Below are 12,702 nucleotides of genomic sequence, written 5' to 3'. Positions count from 1 at the left end.
ACACATGAAATTCCAAGTCGCTCAGGCTTGAGAGCCGCAAACCCAGAGCCCCTGGCCTTGGCCCTTTCCTCTCCAGCCAGGCTGGGATGGGCCATGCTTAACCCAAGTAAGCAGGCCTTGAATGGCAGGGTTTGGGGCAGGGTAACGGGCTGGTGGGACACTTTAGGAGGGTGGCCACATACGACTGCCCCTGGCTCGAACTATACGAGCAGCCCCCGTCCCACTCCCAGTTTGATAGAATCAAATCAACCACAGGGCTGAAGGCCTGTTACTCACAGGCTGACCTGGTCTCTTCCCAGTCAGGCAGGAGCCATTGGCAGAATTTCACCTCTTCTGGACAGCAGGAGCAGAGAAGCAAGGAGCAGTTCCCCAATTGCTCCTCCAGCCCGATGAACTCCTATTCATATGTCAAAGCCCAAGCCAGGCCTCACCTTCCCCGTGCAGCCTTCCTCTTCCCTCTCCCCAAGGCGGAGCACCCACCAGGCTCGTCGTGGTGGCGGCAGCCCCTCTCTCCCGCCCTCTGTGGTCTTTGATTTCTCCCAGCCTGACTTCCAGCCCTGGTTTCTCTCCTACCTCAGGACATCCGTGTGGACGCGCCCCATCTCATTCTCAGTGACCGTCTTCCCGGTCCCCAGGATCCCTGGGAAGCTCTAGGAATCTCCCTCTATCTCCCGAAGCCCCTCTGGCTCCGTTTAAGGATTCACCCTACGTCCTGCTTTGTGAGCCGCTGAGCCTGGCCTGGCTCCGAGCTCGGCCGTCCCTCTCTGGGGCAGTGAGGAGCCCACAGTCCATGAGCTACGTGCAGTGGGGCCCCTGCGGCAGCTGGCAAGTTGGGCTTTGTGGTCCCAGCCCTGTCCCCAGTCTGCGACCCCTCTCAACAAGTTATGGCCTCACATTCCAGCATCAGAGGTGTGTCCCACATGTGACAGGCGGGGCCTTTATCCGGGGAGTGTGCGCTCCAGCCGCTCGCGTCTGGATGGCCAGGTAGCAGTGACCTCTGTGTCAGCAGGCTCCCTTTTCCTCCAGAGCTGCCGCGCTGAGCCCAGGCTGGGACGGAGGCTGCAGGGACGGAGGCTGCAGGGACAGAGGCTGCAGGGACGGAGGCTGCAGGGACGCTCCGTGGAGCAAAAGCTGCTCCGCCTTTGAGGATTTCTCTCTGCAGCCACCTCCTCCCGGGACGTCACCGCCAGCCCCTCCTCCTGGGGCCCTTCGGCCACCTGGGAGAGCAGGAAGCAGCCTTCCAGGGCAGCTGCCGTCTCACAGGCTCTGGGACTAGAAATGGCATCACAGAGTTGGGTGATTTTCCCACAAGTCCTTTAGGAAGTCGAGAAGCAGTGGCTTCTGCTGGCAGAGGGCGGGGATCCAGGAAGTGGGGCCCCTTGAGCTCTGTTCTCATAAATAAGGACGCTTGGACCCGTCACACGGCCACCTGGACTTGCCTTCCCATCTGTGTAATGGACCTAATGAGAAGTGCTTCAGAGTTTCATTGTTGCTCTGGGATCATGGCCTTCAGAAGAGGAAAGCATCGCGTGCAAGGACGGGACTCCAAAAGGGCAGGGTCATGGGAGACCCACCGGCAAGGGACACCATTGCCACGGTCGTGGGGGGGACGGCCACTCGCTCACGTGCTCGTCACCTTGCGAGGCTGCCATGGGTCTTCAGTATCCGGCGAGCAGAACCCAGGGATAAGCTTGTTCTTGCAGGGAGCCCGGGTTCACGGAGAATGTGGACGTTCCCGGGTGGCGGCCAGAGCCGGCCGCGTGGCCTGGCGTTTTCGGTGCACCTCACGGCGTGAAGCTGCCTTGTTTGTTGCCAGGCTCTAGACGGGGCCTGCGCACATCGGGTGGGGCTGGGGGAGTCCTGGCCTCCAGGGGTCTTCGAGGGGTCTTTGCCACATCCTGCCTAGGGCACTGGAATGCTGGATTGGAGGTTCAGGCTGATTGGATGAGGCCCACCGCATACAGAGGGCAACTCTTTTGCTTGGGGTAACCGATCGTAGAGACTAACCCTGTCTCCCAGATACCTCCATGGCAATACCCAGACGCGCATCTGATTGGCTCCCCAGGGAGCATGCCTGGTGAAGCCGACACGTAACCCTGACCATCACACCCTCTGCGCCAGGGTGCAGGCAGCAGGCCTGCAGGTCCCGGCACCACAGGGTGGCAGCTGGAGGAGCCGTAGCCCCCTGACTCTCCCCCACCCTGGCCTCATGTTCCCAGCTTCCTGTGGCGTCTCTAGCGCCGGAGTCTTTGAGTCCCCACCCACTCCACCTGAGAACACCAAGGCCCAAGGAGTAGCGACTTGCCCAGGTCCCATGGCCAGTTTTGGGCAGGCTCGTGTCACACAAGGTGGCATGTGAGGATGGCCTAGGGAGCCATTGATCGTTCGCTGGCTTTCATGGCGTTTACCAGTCCGCAGTTCTCCCCTCCCACACATAATTACTCTGGGCACATGTGTCCTGACAGCTTCTTGGCGGGAGCTGCCGGCAGCTACCCTCGTTAATGGGGAATGCCAATTTCAGTTTTCTCGAAGTCAACAGTGGTCCCTTGTGGCTCCGGCCCCAGATAGCAGGAGCAGTTGTGCCGGGGAGGACCGTGCAGTCGGCCGGGGGCCGTCATCCCTGGGGCCCGTGGGGACCCAGCCCCCCACCCCCGAACAGTCTCCATCACTCCCCACCCCTCAGGACAGTGCGTGTGACACGTACCACAGGGGTGCGCGCTGGCCCAGGACGGGAGGCCAGGCTCAAACCTGCCCCAGAACCAAGTCATCTTGTGTGTGTACAGCAGTCTGGAGCCTGGGAGACCTTCTGGGTAAAGGGGCGAGTCACTGCTCAGGGCCAGTGTCCTCTGAGGACTAGGGAACCGGATGGGCAGGGAGGGCTTAGCAGGCACCCCTGGCCACGGCTACGGCCACGCCAGGGCCAGTCTCCCTCATCTGCACAGTGGGGACCGTGACGGCTCAGAGCTGCCTCACCTGGGCTCCCACCCTGAGCAGGCGGGCGCCTGGGGACAAGGCCACGTCTTTTATTCCACGCAGCCTGCCCCAGGTCCTCTGTCCTTATAAACTGTAAAGTGCCACGTCCCCTGAGTCCCCAGTCCCCGAGGTTCCTCATAAACTCTGCAGTGCCAGGCACTGAGGGGCTGAGGCCATCTCCTCCTCCGTTGTTGCCGCGGCCGTGCTATCCTCCCACACCCGCCTGCCATCCACACTAGTTGGTCCCGTGCCCCAGCCCCTGACCCCCTCCAGGCCTCTCAGTGGGTCCGTAGGGCTCTATCACGATAGGGCCACGTCTTGCTGCCGTACACGGTGGCTGCTTGATGCACGAACTTGAAGTGTCACGACCATGTCCGTCCTCACCCCAGGACCGACTGGGGGCTGCTTGGGGGGCAGGCGCAGGTGGAAGGCAGGGGCCACGGAGGCGTGGTCAGCTTGTACCCCGGCCCGCGCGGCACCTGCTGCCCACTGGAAGCAGAGCCCCTCTGCCCAGTAGGGCCCGGGCCCCCCACTGCCGGCTGGTGTTTGCCCGTGGTGATCACCTGGGACATGGGCTCCTGGGCCCGGGTGTCAGCTCCTGGTTCCCCTCGAGTCAGTTGTCACCATTAAACATTAGCGGAAGGCGCTGAGCCACGGCCTCCCAGCCCCACCAGCTCCACTCCAGCCGCCCCAGAGAACAGCCCCTCGCGGGTCCCAGCAGCGCTGGCCGAGCGGACGTGCGCTGCCCAGCTCCCACCCACCTCTGTGCCCTTGTGGTCTGTCCAGGACACGGGCTGCTGGCCAGGCCGGAGGACAGCCCTGTCTCAAACAGAGTTCGAGAAACTTTGTTTCTCAGACACAGAGTTTCAGATGATGGGTGACCCTCCCAAAGCCGCCTTCTGTTTGTTTGTTTGTTTAAGTTATTTATTTATTTATAAATTTATTTATTTTTGGCTGCGTTGGGTCTTCGTTGCTGCACGCGGGCTTCAGTCGTTGTGGCTCGTGGGCTCAGTAGTTGTGGCTCATGGGCCCAGCCGCTCCGCGGCATGTGGGATCCTCCAGGACCGGGGCTCGAACCCGTGTCCCTGCACTGGCAGGCGGACCCTTAGCCAGGGCGCCCCCGGGGAAGCCCCAGCTGCTTTCTGCTGGCCAACAACAGCACTCACCTTCAGTCTCTGCCTGCGGTCTCCCCGCCCCCACCTCGGCCGTCCAGCGCGCCACCACTGCCCACGTGCAGCCCCTAAACGTAAGTTTGCTACCGCGTGGTGAAGCTTTAGGGCCTTGGTTACACCCCCCCACGTTCCAAGTACCCCCGTGGCTGGTGGCATCCACTGGCCAGAGCGGACCTGGAACCTTCCATCACCACGGGAGGAGCTGCAGCTCCCGGCTGCGTCCCCTCCCACCCCTTCCTGTCACATCTGTGACCTCAGTCCTCACATACTCTAAGGTGGGGAGACAGGCCCAGAGAGGCCCGGGCCACCCAGTTCTCACCTCCAGGAGGCAGGGGCTCCGGGGCTCAGACCCAGGACGTTCCCGCCAGGCCTCAGGGCCGGTGCCACGTGGAGGTGGCTGTGGAGCTGCAGAGGGAGATGCACAGCTTTCTAGGAACACGTCTTTATTCTCCCTTTAGGCCCGAATGGCAGGGATGCACTTTCCGCAGAGGACCAGGAGAAGGTGTGGCCCCGCCGTCGGCCACCAGGGGGCACTACAGGGGTGGCGCCCCACGGCCTGGGCCTGGAGGGACCTGGGGCCCTGGCACTAGAGCTGGAGGGGCCTCCGAGGGCTGCTGGTTCCCACGCCACTGCCGTCAGCGCCTCCCTGGGGCCTCCCCCCAGACCCACAGTGGAGCCAGGATGGCCCTTCCCGCTAAGTGATGGGTCAGCACCCTGCCTCCCTGCCCCCTTCAACACACATTGGGCTCCGCCCCCTTGGACTCGGGGGCTCAGTTCCCCCGGCTGCACGTCGTTCCCAGCAATCGCGATTGTGACATGAACGCGGTTGTGACAACTCGAGCCCTCGACTCAGTGGCTGTTGCTCCTGCCATCACGTCCCCCTCCCTTTCCCTCTCCCCCTCCCCCAGGCATCGGGGCCGCAGAGTGTCTTGGGTCATGGGATTCGGATGAGTGACCGGCGTCTGCAGCGCGTGTGCTGAGAGCGATGGGGCAGCGGGGCAGCTGCTCGCCCAGAGGCCCAGTGCAGATGCAGGTGCGCCTGTCCACTGGGCACCCACTCCTGTGCCGCTCTCCCCAGGGCCAGTCAGTGCCCGAGGACGGCGGCTAGAGCTGCCAGCTCCTGACTCCCCCCTCTGCGTGTGGAAACCCTGGTCCACTGGGCATGCCAGGGCCTGTTGGCATCCTAGCCCTGGCCCAGGGGCTGGTGGGGGGCCACCACAGGGTGTGGTCTCGAGCCGCCACCGTCTGTAACTGCACCTTGGAGGCGGGGGTCCCAGCCGCTCACACAGGGTGCCACGCCTGGACCCGCGAGGTCCTGATCGCTCACAGGCTGGCCCATCAGATTCTGTGGGGTGGGGTAGGGAGTGTTGGGGAGAGGTCAGAAACTGCCTGGAGCCGCTGGGCGCGGCCCTTCAACCGCCCTCTGGCCTCCAGCCCCCGCGTCCCCGGAGGGTCAGAACCTGATCAAGTCCCTGAGCTCTGGTTTGCTGGGGGAATGGCAGTGGGAGGGTGGGAGGACCCTTCTGGAGGAAGGAGGGACCCTGAGTCCCTCATCCTCCCCCTTGTCTCCTGCAGAAGGATGGGCCTTCCCAGCCCCCAGCCAAGGACAGGCCGGGGCGCTTCGAGTCTAGGCCCCAAGGGCGGGCCTCTGGGTTCACTGAGCCTCGGAATTGCCCAGAGAGGAGAGCAAGGGCAAGTGTGGTTGGGGCCTCTGTGGCATGCGGACCCCACTTACAGCCATCGGGGTTGGGGGCGGAGAAGGGCTGCGACTCCAGAGCCCTGGTCTCCCTGCCTCCTGCTACACTGACTGCCCGGTGGGTCCCGAGCCTCCGTCAGGAGCCCAGCTGGGGCGGGCAGGTGGGAGCACAGCAGCACCGGAATGGCAGGAATCCTGGAGGGTGTTTGTGTCCACCTCACCGCCACAGGGACTCCATCCGGGCCGGGCGGGGCGCCCAGGCCTCCCCCAGCCAGGCAGGCTGCTCTCTGGAGGCCGGCCCTGATGCCCAGCACTTCCTGACTCACCCCGTCATCACCCAAAGGATGCCCGCTGATGCCCCCTTGTCTCTCTGTCGGTCTCTGTGTCTCCGTCTCTCCGTCTCTGGCATGACGCCGTCAGCTCGTGTCAAGGCCCCGTAAGAACAGTCACGTTTGGCGTGAGGCTGATGTCCAGGATGTCCTTCCGTCCTCTGTCCCCAGCATCCTCCCTGTGGGGTCTCCGGGGAAGCGATGCTCTGCACCCAGGGAGTGGGATCCGTCGTGCTGACTGGTGTGAGGGGCCCCAGGTCCTGGCTGGGGTGTGAGCCGTGTGTCTGGGGGACAGCAGGCAGCCCCATCAGAGGAATGGCCCCCAGTGGCGGCGGGCCCGGCCCAAGCGCTCCGCTGAGTGGAGGTCTGCCTCCTGGACATCCACTAGGAGAGAGCAGGGTTGGGGTGGGGCGCGTCAGGGACGGAGCTGGAGACCCCGGGCCTGTTATCTGGCCCTGCCGTGTCCCTCCCTCCTTCCATGGACGATCCAGGCCGTTTCACCCCCTCCAGCTCCCCGAGGCCTGGCTGGGTCGGGCACCTCCGTGCCCCCCGGCCTGGGACGGCCCACCTGTGATGAGGAGGTGAGGACGGTCGTGGCTGTTTGTTGCTTGTGTGGAGTTTGCGGGGCATGAGGCAGGGCTAGGCCTTTGTGGGAGCCAGGTGTCCACACGGATGTTCACAGGGCCGGCTGGGGCCACGCGCTGTGCTGTCACCCAAACAGGACAGCCGCGTGGGAGGGCCGTCCTGACATACGGCCCGTGGTCGTCTGGGGCAGGAGATACAGTCTCCGTGACTCAGCGGGGGCAGACAGTCGCACCATGCCTGCCCCTCATGCCTCCTCCCTGCTCTTGTGCCCGCCCCGCCACTTCCTTGCACACGTTCTGAAGCCCAAAAGGGAGGGTCCGGCTGTGTGGTCAGAATGGGGGTCACGGTTCTCCGCCTGGAAACAGCTGGAGCTCGCCGCTTGGCAGTGGACTGGCCGTGTTGGAAGGCGGGTTGCACCCACCACGCTCAGCGTCAGACGCCCGTGACAGTGCTTCGTGGCCCAAGCCCGCCTGCCCGCAGGCTGCAGAATGCGAGGCCACTGTGGGGACAGCGGGGCGTTGGCGACAGCCTGCGAGGGCACACACGGCCAGCCTCCCCGACGTGGTGGGGCCCACACACAGTGTGACTCCAGGTCCTGGAGCTGAGAAGAGGGAGGGAGGTCCTGGTGCGGGAACGCCCTGTGGGGAGGGCGGCCAGGCTGGCACCTTCTGCTGCTCGCCCAGAGTCCTCACTGAAGGGGTGCCACTTTCACCATCTTCTTTTTAAAGATCGTGTCAAATGTTTTTTAAAAGAACAACATTCTCACCCTGCCATCGATCATTTGATGTTGGCTAAGCCACGGAAATGCTTCAAACCTCCACTTCCTTACCTGTGAAATGGGATTAATAATAGTGCCTTCTGGGGCTTCCCTGGTGGCGCAGTGGTTGAGAGTCTGCCTGCCGATGCAGGGGACGCAGGTTCGTGCCCCGGTCCGGGAAGATCCCACATGCCGTGGAGCGGCTGGGCCCGTGAGCCATGACCGCTGAGCCTGCGCGTCCGGAGCCTGTGCTCTGCAACGGGACAGGCCACAACAGTGAGAGGCCCGCGTACCGCAAAAAAGTTAATAAATAATAATAGTGCCATCTTCACAGCCCCTAAGAAAATGTCCTTGGAGCCCTCAGCCCCGGGTCTGGCCATGTCAGCTAATGAAAAGCTTCTGCTGCTGAAGTAAACATCGCCACAGCCCCACGAGGGTCAGCAGTCGACTTGTTCTGCTGAGGAGTCTGAGCAGAGGCAGCCTAGGGCTGATACGGTGTCTGCAGCCTCCGGGAGCCTGCTCCTTCTCCCTGGTACTGTGTTTCTTCAGCGGCCTAAGATAACTGCCTCAGCTCCTGCCATCGCACCTGCGCTCCACTCCCCAAAAGTGGGGATGCAGGCAGGGGAGGGCTCCCCCTGGTGTCGCACACCTCGTTTCCACACACTAGGGCAGAACAAGGCACGTGTCACTCTGGGTTGCTAGGAAAATGGGGAGGTAGTTCAGAAAGAGCATGGGCAGTGGTCACACCACACCCCGTCAGGGACACTGCAGTTACCCCCAGGGCAACCCCCACGTGGCGGGCACCGGGTGAGGGGAGTGAATCAATGCGGACGTAAGTCTTGGGAGGTGGGGTGGTGGGGGAGCTGGGTGCCGGGGAGGGGACAAGCCTGTGAGTGACAGGGCGACCAGTCCGGGGAGAAGGCACTCGTGCATTTCGGCTGGGACATAGACACGTGCAGGGGAGTCAGGTTCAAAGGAAACTCGGAGAACACCCGACACAAATTTCCCGTGGTTTTTATTAAAATGCACGTTCCTGGGCCCTGCCCTTGACCCACTGATCCAGCCCTGGCGATGGGGTCCAGGGGTGTGCCTGTGAACTGTTACTGTCAGTAATAGGGAGCGACTGAGGATCCAGGAGCTGGGGAGTAGCACAGTCCCCGCTGGTGAAGGGGCTCCAGAGGGCCTGACTTTCCCCTGCGCTGCGCTTCGTCATCTTTTGAGAACTCGTAGAAATACCTCCAGAGGGAGAGGCCTGGGTCAGAGTCGGTCCCGACGTGGAAAAAGTCGGCAGATAAGAAGGGCGGACAGATGTGACGTGGTCTGATTCCTTCCACCGATCACCCGTGACGACCTGGGGCGGGGGGAGACTTTCTTGAGCAGCCTCGGCTGGCAGAGCTGGAGCCGGGGCGGGGGGGCCGGGGTGTGGGGACCGGGCCAGCCCAGAGGAGCCGGCGGGGAGTTCAGAAGTTCGGAGGGGCGGGACGCCGGGGGCCTGACCCCACGCTCCTCAGAGGGTCTCAGCAGCTCCAGGTCACGCGTCCCAGGATGGGGTCCCCACCTGAACCCTGGGAACCCCTTGGTCCCAGACAGTCCGGGAAGGTTGGTCGCTCTGGCTGGGATTGGCTTTTGTTGACAGTATTGGTCTCTTGACTGTCCCAGGGCGGGGAGTCAGGGAAAAACGTCTTGAACAATGTTTGGGCTTAAAATTTCATGGGGTCCAAAGGGGGAGCAGAGCCGAGGCCAAGAAGTGGAAGAGCTCACCCAGGATGCTCTCAAAGCAGGTCACTAGCCAGGACGCGGAAACAGCCCCGATGCTCGTCAGGTGACGGTAACAAAGGGCGGCCCGCCAGCCCGACGGAACACTACTCAGCCATAAAAAGGAACGAACGCGCCCCAGCACGGCCGACCCTCAGGAACGTCAGGCTAAGTGACACAGGCCAGACACAGACCACATATTGGATGGCTCCATGGATGTGAAAAGTCCAGAACAGGCAAACCCAGAGACAGAAAGCAGATGGGTGGCTGCCGTGGGCTGGGGGAGGGGGCAGGGCGAGGCTGCTAATGGGAACAGGGTTTCTTTCTGGATGATGGAAAGTTCTGGAATTCGGTAGTGGCGATGGTTGCACAACGCTGTTGATACACTGAAAGCCACCAAACGTTCACTTGGAAAGGGAGGATCTGATGGTGTGTGAATTATATCTCAATTAAAAACAGACACCAACCTTCAAAAGTTAAAGCCACGTGACTGCTCAGCCCTTGCAGATCCGGGGCAGCAAGCCCTTCCCTGGGATCCCGCTGGGGTGCCCGTGGGGTGGAGGGCCAGGGGCCTCCAGGCACAGCCCCCGCCTCGGCCGTGGGGACCCGGGCCAGCACTTGCCTTCCTGAATTGTTCTCGTGAGCATGGATTTCTTCTGTGATTGGCATGCATTCATGGTTTTGAAAATTATACGGACTAAAATAATAATAAGCCCTAAACCGTTGGCAGCGGTCCCGTTTGGTGGGAGAGAAACATCCTTTTCTGTATGTTTGACTCTTCCTCGCACTAAGTATCGCTTTGATGGTCTTCAAATTACAAAAGAAAGTGTGGAAGCCCAAGCAGAGGGCTGTGCCCCGAGCTCTGGTTTCTGTCTGGGCAGGATTTGACAGGCGCTGCACGCGTGCACACACGCACACACAGAGGTGAGCCGTGTGTGTGTGTGCGTCCTGAGCTACTGGGTGAGGTGACAGTGGAGGTCGTGCCCTCCCTTCGACTCTGTTTTGGCAAAAGAACTAAGAATCCTGCTGGAAGGCGGGAATTCGAAGAGTTTAGGCGTTTCCGATCCAGATCAGCGCCTCCCTTTCCCGGGTAGTTGGCTGCCATCAGAGGCCGACCCGCACGTGGGGTTGGGGCCATCAGAGGGTCAGCTCCGTGGTCCCAGAGGCACGGGCCGAGGCTGCTCTGTCCCTCTGACCCCCTACATGCCCTGGGGCTCCAGCAACCAGGCCTCCGAAGGGTCAGAGCCCACACGGAGGGCCGTTTGCACGTTGCCCCCGTGACCGGGGCCTGGCAGCCCCAACCAGGGGCAAGGGAAGGAGACCGCAGGTTCTTGCTGCCGGGAAGATTCCCTGGGGGCTGCACAGGGCACTCGGCCCCGGAGACCGTGAGGCAGGGTTTGCCACATTCCTTGCAGGCCGCTCGTGGGTTCTGTGTTTTCCCGTCTTTTCTCTTTCTCCCCTTCCAGCCGTGCGCCTTCAGCCCCTGCACCAGACCCAGCACTTCGCAGGCTGGCCAGGGGCACAGGCCAGGCCGCTCAGCACGTCCCAGGCCGAGCCAGGCCTCTCCCCCGCAGGCTCCACCCCGACAGTGGCTTCCCCAGGGCAGGTGGCCGGCTGGGGGCAGGGGTGCCTTCCCGTGCCCACGTGGCTGCTGCTGCCCTCCCCTCACCCGGCGCGGCCGCCCCTCTGGACAGGCTCCGTCCGCAGCTCGGGACGGCCTGCCTGACCCAGATCCGCCTCCACAGAGGATGACATCTCAGAGAGGAATCCTGGCTGGCAACCGCATCCCAGGAGGCGCTTACCGAGGATTAAGGGGGTCATTTTCTTTTTAAAGGGACCGCGGCTGGCTTGGTTATGGACTGACCAGGAAATTCCATGACCCAGGAGATGGGCCTGGAAACACATGTGCAAGGTCAGCGTGAGGCCGGGACCCGACGAGTTGTTGGGCCCCTCGGTATTGCCGAGATCTCTGGGATGTCCCCTGGCCGCAGGCGCAGCCACAGCTGCAGGGTGGGGATGGGGACGGGTGCTGGCGCTCGTCCCGACCCAGGGCCGGCAGCGGGTGGAGGGCACTCGAGAGCAGAGCTCGCTGCACCTTCTGAGACCCCGGCACCAGCAGGGTGTCCAGTGAGGCCTCCGCACCGTCCAGCAAAACTGCACGGTCCAGCCGACGCGTCCGCCCTGGGGTTCCGCAGGGAAGATCACGGGGGTGACGCGTGGGACCAGGCGGCGGCTCAGCGGCCACCTACCCGCGGTGCAGGCGCTCCTGGTTCTGTGCCTCGTGTCGCCTCCCAGCCCTGTGCCCACCCCCCCGACTGGCACCTTCTCCCCTCCCACCTGCCCGGTGGCTCCTGGCTCATGCTGACCTGCCTGGTTTGGGGGTTCTGTGTCCGTCTCTCAGGGGCCAGAGCATGTCTGTCGGGGTCACCGCCCCCTCCCCATGATTCTCCGCTGTCACCTCCTGGAGGGCAGCCCAGGGGCTCCACAGACCCCAGCGCCCTCCTCGCCTAGGACCCCCGGTGGCCAGGCCAACCACAAGGCTGGGATGGGCCCTTGTGGTTTGATCCCCTCCCTTCAGACAACAGAGCCTCGGGGGTGTGTGGTGAGACGCCCCAAAAGTAACGCAAAGCTGGACCACAGCCAGGGGTGACCGGCCACATTAAACACTAAAAAATCCCACATCCCGGAAACCCTCTCATCACGGGCAAACCGAGCAGACGTTCCGGCTACAGCCTGATTTCCAGATGCCCCGGTGACCTGCCCGAAGGTGGACCCCACCAGCAAGGCCTCCCACTCCCTCCCCCGACGCCCAGGCCAGCGTCCTGCCATCACACCCTTCGAGACCGCTGTGAAGGCCCCGCTGGCCTGTCTGCAGGGTGCAGAACCCCTGCCTCCTGGCAGCCCCGCCTCTGGTTCTCTCTGAACCCTCTTCCTGAGCCCCGACCCTCCACTGAGTGAGCGGTGGTTGGGGGGGGGGGGAGAGGGGCTGACCTTCCTGCTTAGGAATCTCACTGCAGGCTTCGGGGAGGGGGTGCAGAACAAGGCCCAGGGGAAGGTCCTCGGGCCGGTGCCTTTATTCGTGGCCATTCTCCATCTTCTTCAAACATAATTTCTTCCCTCAACCCCCTAGTTAAAAGTAGTTGGCAGGGCTGCCCTGGTGGCGCAGTGGTTGAGAGTCCGCCTGCCGATGCAGGGGACACGGGTTCATGCCCCGGTCCGGGAAGATCCCACGTGCCGCGGAGCGGCTGGGCCCCTGAGCCATGGCCGCTGGGCCTACGCATCCGGAGCCTGTGCTCCGCGACGGGAGAGGCCACAACAGCGAGAGGCCCGCGCACCGCAAAAATAAATAAGTAGTTGCCAAAGCCAGGGAGAAACCGGGGAATGGTAGGAGCATGTATAGACCTGGTGCTCACCCTTCATACCCTCTTGGGCTCC

This window comes from Aethalodelphis obliquidens, unplaced genomic scaffold, assembly GCF_003676395.1.
Source record: "Aethalodelphis obliquidens isolate GAN/ISIS:26980383/991018 unplaced genomic scaffold, ASM367639v1 scaffold20, whole genome shotgun sequence".
Taxonomy (NCBI): Eukaryota; Metazoa; Chordata; class Mammalia; order Artiodactyla; family Delphinidae; genus Aethalodelphis; species Aethalodelphis obliquidens.
This window is presented reverse-complemented; position numbering follows the sequence as displayed.